Source organism: Rhinichthys klamathensis, unplaced genomic scaffold (assembly GCF_029890125.1).
Source record: "Rhinichthys klamathensis goyatoka isolate OS25496 unplaced genomic scaffold, OSU_Roscu_1.1 h1tg000003l_1, whole genome shotgun sequence".
NCBI classification, from domain to species: Eukaryota; Metazoa; Chordata; class Actinopteri; order Cypriniformes; family Leuciscidae; genus Rhinichthys; species Rhinichthys klamathensis.
The window spans coordinates 543,242-555,318 of record NW_026606556.1 but is presented as its reverse complement, the minus strand read 5'-3'; the positions used below and the strand labels follow the sequence as shown (position 1 = coordinate 555,318).

Below are 12,077 nucleotides of genomic sequence, written 5' to 3'. Positions count from 1 at the left end.
TGGGGATGAGACAAGGGGGGTGTGGAAAGACTGTCCACATATGCTCTGCTAAACTTCTTTTTTTTTTTTTTTTCACAAAAAAATAACAAATAACCTGGGCCCGTATTCATAAAGATTCTAAGAATCCTCTCAGAAAACTCTTAATTTAGCTTTAAAACTTTTACGTAGGAGTCTTAGCTTAAGAGCGATTCGGGACCGATATGAGAGCAACTCTGAGTAAGGAAAAGACAAAAACTCTCATCTTAGTGAGGCGGGGCTGACCCTGTTGCTATGTATGACACAATCTTTTGAAGACTGTGATTGGTTGGTTGTCCAAGAAGGAAAAAAAAGAGCCTTTTTAAGTATATAGTTTACTCACACACACACACACACACACACACACACGCACATTATATTTATGTATATAAATCCTTTTTTTTACCTTGCTGTTAATTTCCTAAGGTATTTGATTGGCTTAGAATGATAAAAATTGTTCCACTCTTTCCAATTACACTGATTGCTGTCTATTTAAGTGGTGGTTTGAATGTTTGTTTTAATATAGCAAACATGGATTAAAAAACAAAAGAAAGACGAGAAAGCCCGACTGGTCAGAAGAACCGTGTTTACTGTTAGCCCAGTTAGTGGATGAACACTAGTAGACGGTGGGCCGAACGCTGCTATCTGCTTTAGTTTTTGAAATGATAGATCCTCGAGGATAGAGTAGCTGCTTTTTTCACATAAACTAAATAATTTTTTTATGAACACGTATCCGTTTGTTGGCAGTGTCAAGTCGATCATATTTTTTTGAAAACTAAATTTACGTTTAATAAACGGATGAGGCACAGGCGAGGGAGTACTATACATCTAACCAATCAAAAACGAATTCTATCGTCACGTGACTAACGTCTGCCAATAGTATTCGTTCAAAATATAGTACCATTACCACGACTGTAGCGTAGCACATGCGTTCTCTAGCTAGCTAGATCCATGAGTTCACACCATAAAATCTTCTCTAATGAAATCTACACAATCAAACATTTTCCAGCAGGAATCCTATCCGAAGACGAGAAATATTAACAGCGGCATCCAAGATTCCAGGTGTAATGGCTCAGGTAAATAACGTTACTGCTGTTTATACCTGTCTTATAACGTTAGCTTTGTGCATGAACTCTGTAAACCGTTAACATAATAGGTTATTCCGGATTATGTTTGTATTTACATTTAACGTTAACGTTACACTAGTTAGAAATGACATACAGATCACAGAGAAGAAAACGTAAACAGAGTTATTCTATCAGGCTGCACAGTAGCGCCATAAATTAGGATATGAAAGACGAGGATTACTAGACAGAATAATTTCTTCTGTCTCGCATGCGCGCTCTTTCTCACAAGGTTTGGCTGCATTTCACGTGTAAAATTACGCGTCAGAACGCCCTCTGGGTGTGCCGATAGTCTGAATCCCATGTAGAATCAAGCCAATTCATTGGCTGATGGCGCGGGCGCCGCATCGACGCACTTACGTCGTCATACTATGTTGGCGCGCGCGCGCCATCTGCTCCTCAGATTTCTTTGCCGAAAAAGGAAGCTGGTCGGCAGCGCGAGGAGCTTGGCAGCGTCCTGTTCCCTATTGAGAGATATGTTACACCAGTAACCAGAGATGTTCTCTTTCATAGGTTCACTCAACGCTGCGTAGCTAAGAAGCAGTGTATTTGTAGGCTGCTGTATCACGTGCCGTTTGAACTGACGCGCTACAGCGATCTGTCACATTTCAAAGAGCCAAAACGTTATTTATTGTGTGAATCTCGTAAAAATATTGACAGAATCTGACAGCTGTGGATTTGTTCCATATCAAAAGTAACCTTCTCTGTCTTGTCTGTCAGTGTCCTCTTTGTCCGCGATTTTTCTGTGTGAAAAGGGTCATTTGCGTGAGTCTCACGGTCAATGCGTGAGAGTTGGCAGCTCTGCCTAGTAATCTCTATTAATCTCCAGTATTATTACATTGTTTGATACAATATTGTTTCATTTGATATTATGTAAATATGAATTTTTATTTTATATTGGTTTTATTATTACCATCTGTTTGTATTAATATTGTTTAAAGATTTAAGTTAATATTGTGTCCAGTTTGGCCCTGTAAATTAAAGGGTATTATTTTTTGATAAAGTGTGTGCGGTTTCATTTTCTTAAGCACCGATTTAAGAACCGTTTAAGCACCGGAACCGTTTAAAAAATACCGAGTAGGTACTGGAATCGGATAAAACCCAAACGATACCCAACCCTACTTATTACACACACACTGCTTATTACACACACACTCTGCTTATTAAACACACACTCTGCTTATTACACACACAGGGACATGCACAAACATGCCAAATATTTAAAATAAAAGGATTAAAATGTAAAAGATTATTATTGTGTACATAAAGATATGGTGGAATCAGTCCCGTAGAAGGTCTATCTATAGTAACGTTAGGTTGTGTGTAGTTGATGTAATCGTATGTAGCTAGCTAATAACGTTACATGTTATCTCTTCCATGACTAGCTATTAGGTGATGTAGCTAGTAGATGTAAACTTATATGATAAATGTTATCTTTTCCACTTTAATCTCTGTCTAGAAAAGATAAGGGAAAAACAGAAAAATGTGATGACTGCAGGGATTGTAGTAGTAATGCTTCCAACTTGTTAGCAGATAACACTTGAGATTCAAATTGTTTAAATTGTCAAATAAAACAAAAGACATATAATTGTTTGCTATAAATAAAGCTTTTCCCCCCTTTTGTTTAGTGTTTTAATTACTCATGAGTCATGACATACATTTTCTAAAAATGTCAACCTTATTTTCAGTTTCAGCAACTACAAGCTGATACCAAGTTGGATAACCACTTCAATTTACTGCCGACCCCTTATGGTATGCTTTTATTATTCAAATTGACACAAGGGGCTCTATCTTGCACCTGGCGCAAATGACTTTGTACACTGACACATGTATCATTCCTATTTTGCACCCGCGCAAAGCAGACTTTTCCCTCCACAGATGCACGTCGGTTAACTAAGAAATACACTTGCGCTCCCCGGGGCGGTTCAGCGCAAAGAGGAGGCGTGTTCCGGCGCAAACTTTCCCTAGTGCTATTTTGCAGTTCCAGAAAACAATTGCGCCACTGACCAGAAAAAACCTAGTCTAAAGTCAGTGGCGCGTTGCGCGTACATTCAGATGCTATTTTAAGCGCGCATGCTTGACCATAATACAGAGTCTGAACAACGCGCACACACTGTAGATGATTCTCTCATCTACACAGATGCATTTTACTTTTTGCAAATGATATATTATTATAAGGAAAAATATTAAAACACGAGGAAAATCATTTTTGTGTCCATGACAATTTGAAAAATAGGCATATAAGCTTACACATTTACCCCGATTATTATATGCATGTTTAACCGAAGCTAATTTGGGTGGGTTTGTCCCGTCCCCAATGTCACTTCTCTTTCTTTTACGGCCCTGACGAGAACATCGATCTCCTCGGCTGTGAATCGATTCTGAAGCGCGCCTGGTAAATGCGCCGTTATAATAGTTTTGCGCCATGGAACAAGCGCACCTCGTTCATCATGCTCTTAAAGGGAATGTGATATGACGCTCTTATTGGTTTGCTCCCGTTACGCCCAAACCACACCTATGAATAATGAAGCTACTTCAGACCAACCCCTTTTAGATTTGCACCAGGCGCAAGAGGCATTTATCCCGCCGGGAAAATAGCAACAGCGCCGGGATCCGCCCACAAAGTTGCTTGCGCTTTGCGCTTTGACACTTGCGTTTCAGATCGTTAAAATAGGGCCCAAGGTGTGATTACTGTATGCATTTTAATATGGGCTCATCTTACACTTTTTTTTTAAATTCTTTTTTTAAAGTGCCTCATAAATGTAAATCCTCATTTATTAGACCGTGAACCAATAATTTTACTACACCGTTTACAACTCTGCTAATCTGTTTCCCCAGGTAATCCCAGATCCTCAGCCCTGCGAGACATCTTCTTGGCCTGATCGGACTAAGCCCTGACACATCTATTCTGCTGAAACAATGAAAATGCCCTTTGTTTTTCAGGGTTCATCATAAAACCCCTTTTACTGTTTTGCTCATCTGAGTGATGGAGCACATTTCAGTCGCTATATGTTGAAAAATGTGTCCACTAGATGTCTAGTATGGACAATATGTCGCTGTGTCTATAGAAGCCTTTCTCTTAATAGATCCATGGTCTGGCCTGGCAGGGTTTACATGGGCAGGGTTTATTTTTTGTGCGCATAGTTTCGGAGAGATCTATTTATTGTTGTTAATATGTTAAATGTTCTACCATTGTATATATTACTGCCATATACTACTAAAACCTGCTTGACCAAATAGTTGAATTGTCATTTAGTTATAAAGGTAGTCATGCTAAGATAATAGATATTTAACTTTTATAAGACTAAATATATAATAATTAACTTAATATATATGTTATTACATTATATAATTATATCTGTTTGTTTTTTCACTATTTCTGAGATGTAAATATCAATAATTTATGTTTGGGGTTAAAAAGGATCCTAAGCATTTATACCATGATTTATCCAAACGTATGAGGTCAAACAACTACACTTAACCACAATAAAGCTGCCTTACAACCCTTCAACTTCCTGTACTGTCTTTTCTTTCCTCTTGCTGGCTCTCTCAATATTTCTTTTGTTAGCATACTGCATGTATAATTTTCTATGGTAGCCAACATGAATTGGCACATCTGGAATGTGGCCTTCTGTGATTTCTTATTTTTCCACAGCTTTTTGGGCGATTTGGCTTTCTTTTGTATTTAAATTCACCCACTCTAAAGAACATTGTACAAACTTGATCCAACTTGTTAGTGAAAAGGTGTTAGTGTTGATGTACAGCTAGTAACATGCACATAACACTCCATATCCATGATAAAGTGTCTTATTTGTGTTAGATATATAAATATAGGCCTACTACAATATAACATTGCCGCTATGTCACGCCCGCCCATTTCGGGGTCCTAGTCTGGCCGTCTGCGATTGGTTAATGACGTTAAAAACGACAATCCGATTGGCGCAGCTACTAGAGCTGTCCCGCGATTTGCCTAAGAAGATTGACAATCAAAACATACGTTTGTGAAAATATATGATCAAACCAGAATTGCCAACAAATTTTATTTGACTACATATAATAACTTAATATCGCACATGAAAAAAGCGTATACTCTATCGATGGAGATCGATCAACAACACGAAAAACGCGTTCGGCCCACCGTCTATAGGCCATCATTAAAGGAAATTTCGGGCCGGGTGTCACAGCATGGAGCGAGAAGCGGACGTGGGAGCTTATAGCGCAAATTATTAACGGTTCATTGCCCTGCTTGTGCGCACCAGGGAAGCCTGCTATTCACAACTGCAGTTTTTTGAGCCTGCAAGGTGGGAATGTCCAGTGGAAACTAAATGAACTGCGACACAATAAGAGGTTCTGAAAGTGCTGTAATGTTTGTGTGATCACTGCTTACAGAAGGTTGTGACAGACCCAAATCACTGCTGCTTTATTGCATTTTCCCATTTGCCAAATATCTTAATGTAGTGATTACTTTCATTTCTGGCATTATGGCATTCCTGCGCTGTGTCGGAGATATTAGCGTGTCTCTAATAAGATCAGTCACAAACATGATCCCTGCATGATCTCGAGCTGGAAGCTTGGATTAAGTGCAAACCCGGCATAAGAGACACTTGTCTTCTCGCCTTTTCGGAAACATGGCTGAAGGAGTCAGACCGGGATGAGGACTTGGTCTTGAGTGGGTTTGGTAGCCCAATTCGTCTGGATAGAGACCCGAAGACAACTGGGAAAAGTCGGGGAGGAGGAGTGTGTCTCTACGTAAATAAAAGGTACTGTAACACTGTGGTAGTGAGAGAAAAGATATGCACTTCGGACATAGAATTGCTGACTGTGTCTCTTCGGCCGTTCTATTTACCACGAGAGTTCCAACAGCTGTTTTATACGCTTGTGTATATTCACCCGCGAGCCAATGCTTCAACGGCAACGCAAGTGATTGCGGATGTCACTCATAGATTGGATTCTATTTGCCCAGAGGCCCCAAAGTTTTTTATAGGAGATTTTAACCACTGTACCTTAAACAAAACCTTAAAATCATATGAACAGTATATAACTTGCTCTACTACGCAGAGGAATACCACCTTAGATCTTTGTTATGGCTCAATAAACGGGGCCTATAAATCCTTGGCCATGCCGCCACTAGGTGCCTCCTACCACAATAGTATTTATCTGATGCCTGTGTACAAGCCCGCTTTCAGACGCCTAGAGCGTGAGGAGAAAATCATCAAACTCTGGACAGAAGACACAGTATTACCTCTCTACAGGGGTGTCTAGAATGCACTGATTGGAACTGTTTTTATGACACTTGTAGTGACATTAATGAACTTACAGAAACAATTTCTGATTATGTCAAATATTGTGTTGACATGGTTATTCCATCTAAAAAAGTGGTCATGTATCCCAATAATAAGCCTTGGGTAACGAAGGAATTGAAGAGTGTTATCAATAGGAAAAAAAAGACATTCTATATAGGGGACCTGGTAGAGAAAAAAGCCGCCTCAAGAGAAGTCAAAAATGAAATAAGGAAGGCAAAAATCCAGTATAAGAACAAAATTGAAAATCAATATAACAGTGGGGATTTAAGGGCAGCTTGGCAAGGTATTAAAACTATGGCAGCCATTAATCAGCCTGTAGGTAGAACAAGGCAACAAATAAAATGGAAGGGCATAGACGATGGCGATTTGCCAGATACTTTTAATCAATTTTTCTGCAGGTTTGAAAGGCCCTTTTCAGATAGTATAGCCACATTGAGAGAGACGTTAACGCCTCAGAGAGGGATAAAAATACAACAGACAAAAGTCATAACATTACTTAAAAATACAAAAAAAGTAAAGGCTGCTGGTCCTGATGCCATCTGTGGGCGTACACTGCACTATTGCGCCGAGCAGCTTAGTGAGGTTTTCACAGTTATCTTCCAAAAATGTGCTGACAGTGGGGATATACCTGACATATGGAAAACATCAACAGTAATACCTATCCCTAAAACAAAATCTCCTAAAGACCTCAATGAATTTAGGCCAATTGCACTGACTTCCCTGGTAATGAAATGTTTTGAAAAAATCGTAAAGGACATAATCATCCTCCTAACTAAATTAGATCCACTACAATTCGCATATCAAGCGGGCAAGGGGGTAGAGGATGCAAAGCTTTTCATTCTTGACAGGGTGTATAAACATCTTGAGAAACCTGCCTCACACGTAAGAATTTTATTTGCTGACTTTAGTTCAGCTTTTAACAAAATGCAGCCCCACATTCTAGTCGAACGATTAGCCTCACATTTTAAGTTACCCGAGCAGATCTTATTATTAGTTTTAAATTTTTTAACAAATAGAAGGCAGCAGGTCTATGTAAATGGTAATATGTCATCTGTCATCGTATCAAACACGGGTTCTCCTCAGGGCTGTGTACTTTCACCTTTGCTTTTTATATTATACACTGACAACTGTAGGTCATCTTGGGAGAACAGCCATTTGGTGAAGTTTTCAGACGACTCAGCCCTGTTGTCCCTATTACAGGGCAACCAATCTGACCACAATAGTGCCCTTACGAAATTTGTCGGATGGTGTGATGACAGCTTCCTTGACTTAAATGTGTCAAAAACTAAAGAAGTAATCATAGATTTTAGGAAGCACAGTGATGAACCAAAACCAAGTGTAGTACATAATGAAAATGTTCAAATAGTTCAAACATGTAAGTACTTAGGCACAGTGTTTGACTCACAACTGAAATTCAGTGAGAACAGTGATAGCATTATTAAGCGAGCAAACCAAAGAATATACTTACTGAGGAAGCTTAACTCTTTTGGGGTCTGTAAAAGAATTTTATGTACATTCTATCAGGCCTTCATTGAGAGCCTATTAACTTTTTCTTTCTTGTGTTGGTTTAATGGACTAGCCGTGAAAGATAAAAAAAGTTTGAGCGACATTGTTAAGGTATGCTCAAAAATCACTGGTACCCAATTAAATGATCTCTGTTCTCTCTGGAAAACACGTGCTGTCCAAAAGGCAGACAGAATAATGTGCCAACCAGATCATGTACTCAGTATAGAATTTGTTATTATGCAGTCAGGTCGGCGGTATTATGTGCCAATACGGAAAACTAATCGCTATGCTAACTCATTCATTCCTTCTGCTATAAGACTGCTAAACGAAAATACATAACTACATGGTACTGGCTCTTGCTTTCCACTGCTCTGTTTAGTTAGTGGCAGGTGTGCGTGTGTGTGAGTGTGATACTAGTATGTGTGGATGTGGTTATTTATTTCTTCTTTTCTCTTTTATACATTGTGTGTTAATGCATTTAACTATTATGGATGGGTTGGCTGTAAAACTGAATTGCCCCTTGGGGACTAATAAAGGAATCTGAAACTGAAACTCATCTATAGCGTCTTATTAACTCACTGTCATCTATTGTCTGCATCACATTTCCTCTCCCTCTTCATCGTTCTGTCATTTTCTCCTCTGCTAAAGAAACTCTTAAGCCTCTTAAAAGTCCTCATCCATACTCCTAACAATTTTGACCTTAAGACCTCTTTTAAGGGTTAAGATGCTTTCTGAATGACTTTTTTCTTTAATTTTAAGAGTAAACGCCCACATTTCTAAGAATTTTCTTAGAATTTTGTCACTAGGAGCGACTCATTGCATTAAGATTCTTTATGAATACGGGCCCTGATCTTTCAGTCCCAAAACACATAATAACAAGCTCAATTCTTGTCTGGTTTATGTTTTAATGTCCATCTGGCATTTGAAGCATTATGTACAATTGCACAGCTAAGTTAAGATTGTCTTTTACTCAGGCTCGCATTTGCATGTGAATCCATTTGGTAGGCAGAGGCGGACAGAGTACACAGCTTCAATTTTACTTGCTAAATTTTACTCAAGTACAAGTAAAAGTACGACAGTCAGATGTCTACTTAAGTAAAAGTACTGAAGTACTTGTTTTTAAAAGTACTTGAGTATCAAGAGTACAAAAGTACATTTTCTAAATATTGCATTACTACTGCCACAGTGCTTACATTTATGTACAGAAACGTCCTACATTGAGTTATGAAAAATGTTAATACCTTGGAGAATGTAAAAGGAATTGAAAGTAAAATCAAGTAATTTTCATCTTTTTACCATGTTGCTTTATTTAACATTTCTCACTTGCCCACAAGGCAATAGCACAATGGCAACGCTCTGACAAACCTCTGCTAGAGTTTTAATGTATTTTTTGCACCCACATTTGAACCTGACTGTGTTAAACACACCGCATACTCAAGAACATCAAAGCAAATGCTCGGCTTACGTTAATGTGTAATATCAGAAAAGAACATTCAGCTAACAATTGTGTGTACATGTGAGTTTCATCAATCAAATCAATAAACCTAAACCAGCAAAGAAGGCAATATAGCAATGTTCTGTACCTCTGAACCGGACCGTGTTATACACGCAGCATAGAGCAAAAAAAGAGAAAATAATAATGATTAAAGAAAATCAGCTAATCAGCTGTGTTTAGGTCAGCGTACAAAGAAGGAAAAATAAAATTCAGCTCATTTGAGTGACGGTATTAAGCCCCTTCCTCTCACACTGACATACAAAGGCAGGAGAAAATACTTTCAGCTGAATAACACCATTCTCACACACACAACCTATGTGTGACAACTCTCTGTGTGTGTGTGTGTGTGTGTGTACTGTACTTCAATTCAATCAAATGTCATGAAGTCCTTGTTCAACTTGAGAAGAAGTTGGTTCTCAAAATTCTGTGAATGAATTGATCCCCTTCTTGGGGTGAAAAGCAAACCTGCTATGCTAAAAAGCCTTTCACACGCTGCTGAAGCTAGCAGGGCTGTGTTGAGCTTTAGTGAGAGGTTACGCACAGCTGAGGTTGATGTGGTATCAGGAGACCGAAGACCGCCTTCATCGTGTTCTGGCAGATGTTCCTTGATGTAACTAAGGCCTTGATTAGAAACACAGAATCACACCAACAAACACATATTTTTGTTATTATTACTCTGTAAGTAAACAACTGCATAGAATCATTGTTGGATGTAAAGGTTTTTGAAAAAAAAACAAGCAAACAAACAAACAAACAAACAAAAAAAAAACATTTTTTTTACCAAGCTGTAGGACTGTGTCATTGCTGGTCCAGGAGGTTTTGAACCTTGGAACGAGAATAGCTGCTGCAATTAGCTCTGGCTCTGACATCATGCTCTCAAACCGCTTCCTCAAACCTTCAAGAAGAGCATCAACAAGTGGCTTGGAAAATCTGAGTGACGGTCTGGATTTTTTAAGCTTGGTTGTGAGGGTGGTGATTGTCGGGAGCAGCCAGCCCATCTGAACTTTGACTTCTCCTTGTAGTATGTTCAAGGACTTCGCAACTGGACTCATGGTGGTGACATATTCCCCTAAAAAGGCTATGTCAGCCGGACTGAACCTAATAGAAACAGAAGAAAATAAACAAACACATATTTCAACAAAATGTATACAGAACCACTGTGCAATGCTGGACGTTTATTTATTTGTTTATGTACCTACAGCAGATTATGTGGTAAGCATTACTCTAACAAAATAAGAACACAATTATACATTAACATAAGCTTCGGGTGACCAACAGTCCTGTTTTCCCAGGACATGTCCTGTTTTCACGTCCTGTCCTGACCGTCCTGGCTGTTTTTTATAAAGTGATTAAAAAAAATGTCCTGGTTTTCAAAAAACTGCTGGGAAAGATCAGCTCTACAGCAAAATATAGATGGGCAAACAAGGAGGATGAGGAAGAAAAAAAGGATAAAGAGGAAGAAAACTAAAGATATAAATATATTTTGTTAGTTCGTTTTTGTAAGTTTGTGAGAGCTATTTTTGTTCAATTTGGAGGTATTTCTTTTAGTTATTTATTATTTATATATTTATTTTTCTGATACAGAAGAGACATTATTTCTATCATTATTTCATTCATTATTTTTGAAACCTGTCATAAAAAACATGTTGAGTAACCTCTGAGAAGCCTATCTGAATTTGTGTCTTGTAATATAACAATTTTCTATCCATACAGAGGAGGCATAGGCTACTTTAAATGTATTGAAATTAATAAGGCATCTTTGAGTAAACTTCGAGTATCATTTGAGTATCTGTTTGTCGGGCCGAGTGTCCTGGTTTTTGGTAATCAAAATATGGTCACCCTACATAAGCTACTTACATTGGAAAATTGAGTACAGCACAGACCGTTCTCCCAGACCCCTCTCCTTGGTCTCTAATGATTCTGACCACACGTTCCATGGCCATGAAAGAGGAGTTCCATCGAGTTGAATTAGGCTGTACCAGGTGAAGCTTACAGTGTTCCTCTATAAGCTCTGCATTTTGAGGAGACGTTGATGCTTTATTCCAGAGTGCCTGACACTTAGAAAAGGCTGATCTGGACAATTTCTTGTAAGCTTCTGTCTTATTAGTGCGATCAACATCGACTGTGGAAACTAAATTTAGTAAGTGGCATGCACACCGATGATGTTTCGGCAGCTGATACTGAAGCCCATCATCTTCCTCCAGAATGGTTTCCACATCCATGAATTCCACCTCCTCTTCACCATCAGATGCATCACAATCTTCTCCTACTACTTCTTCTTCGATTGTGCCTTCTGCAACTAACTCTTCATTGTTATTTTCATCCTGCTGACCAAAGACACGGAACGCTTTGACAAAATTCGACCCGTTGTCTGTTGTAGTTCTAACAACCTTTAGACTTATTTCATACTCTGCATGAATGTCGGTCAAAACAGCTGCCAATGCATCAAATGTGTGGGAGCCCCTTAGTTGACGGCAAGCAAAGGCAACTGAACGGCGTTTAAAACTGCAAGGATCGAGCCAGTGGGTTGTTACACCTATAAAGCTCCTTCTCCTGGCCATCCAACAATCAGTAGTGGTGGCAATGTATGGTACCTTTTTCATTTCGTTCTTGAGACGTTCTTTCATTTTAGAT

At 38.8% G+C, this 12,077-nt stretch overlaps 1 long non-coding RNA gene across 1 annotated transcript; it reads right to left on the bottom strand.

The window, feature by feature from the left end:
• Positions 1-5,483: 5,483 nt before the first annotated feature.
• On the bottom strand, positions 5,484-8,743 carry LOC130084123 (uncharacterized). The gene is made up of 2 exons (XR_008806896.1): positions 8,502-8,743; positions 5,484-5,557 (listed from the first exon to the last, which is right to left on the bottom strand). It is a non-coding gene; the product is annotated as an uncharacterized LOC130084123 (long non-coding RNA).
• Between the last annotated feature and the right edge of the window lie 3,334 nt (positions 8,744-12,077).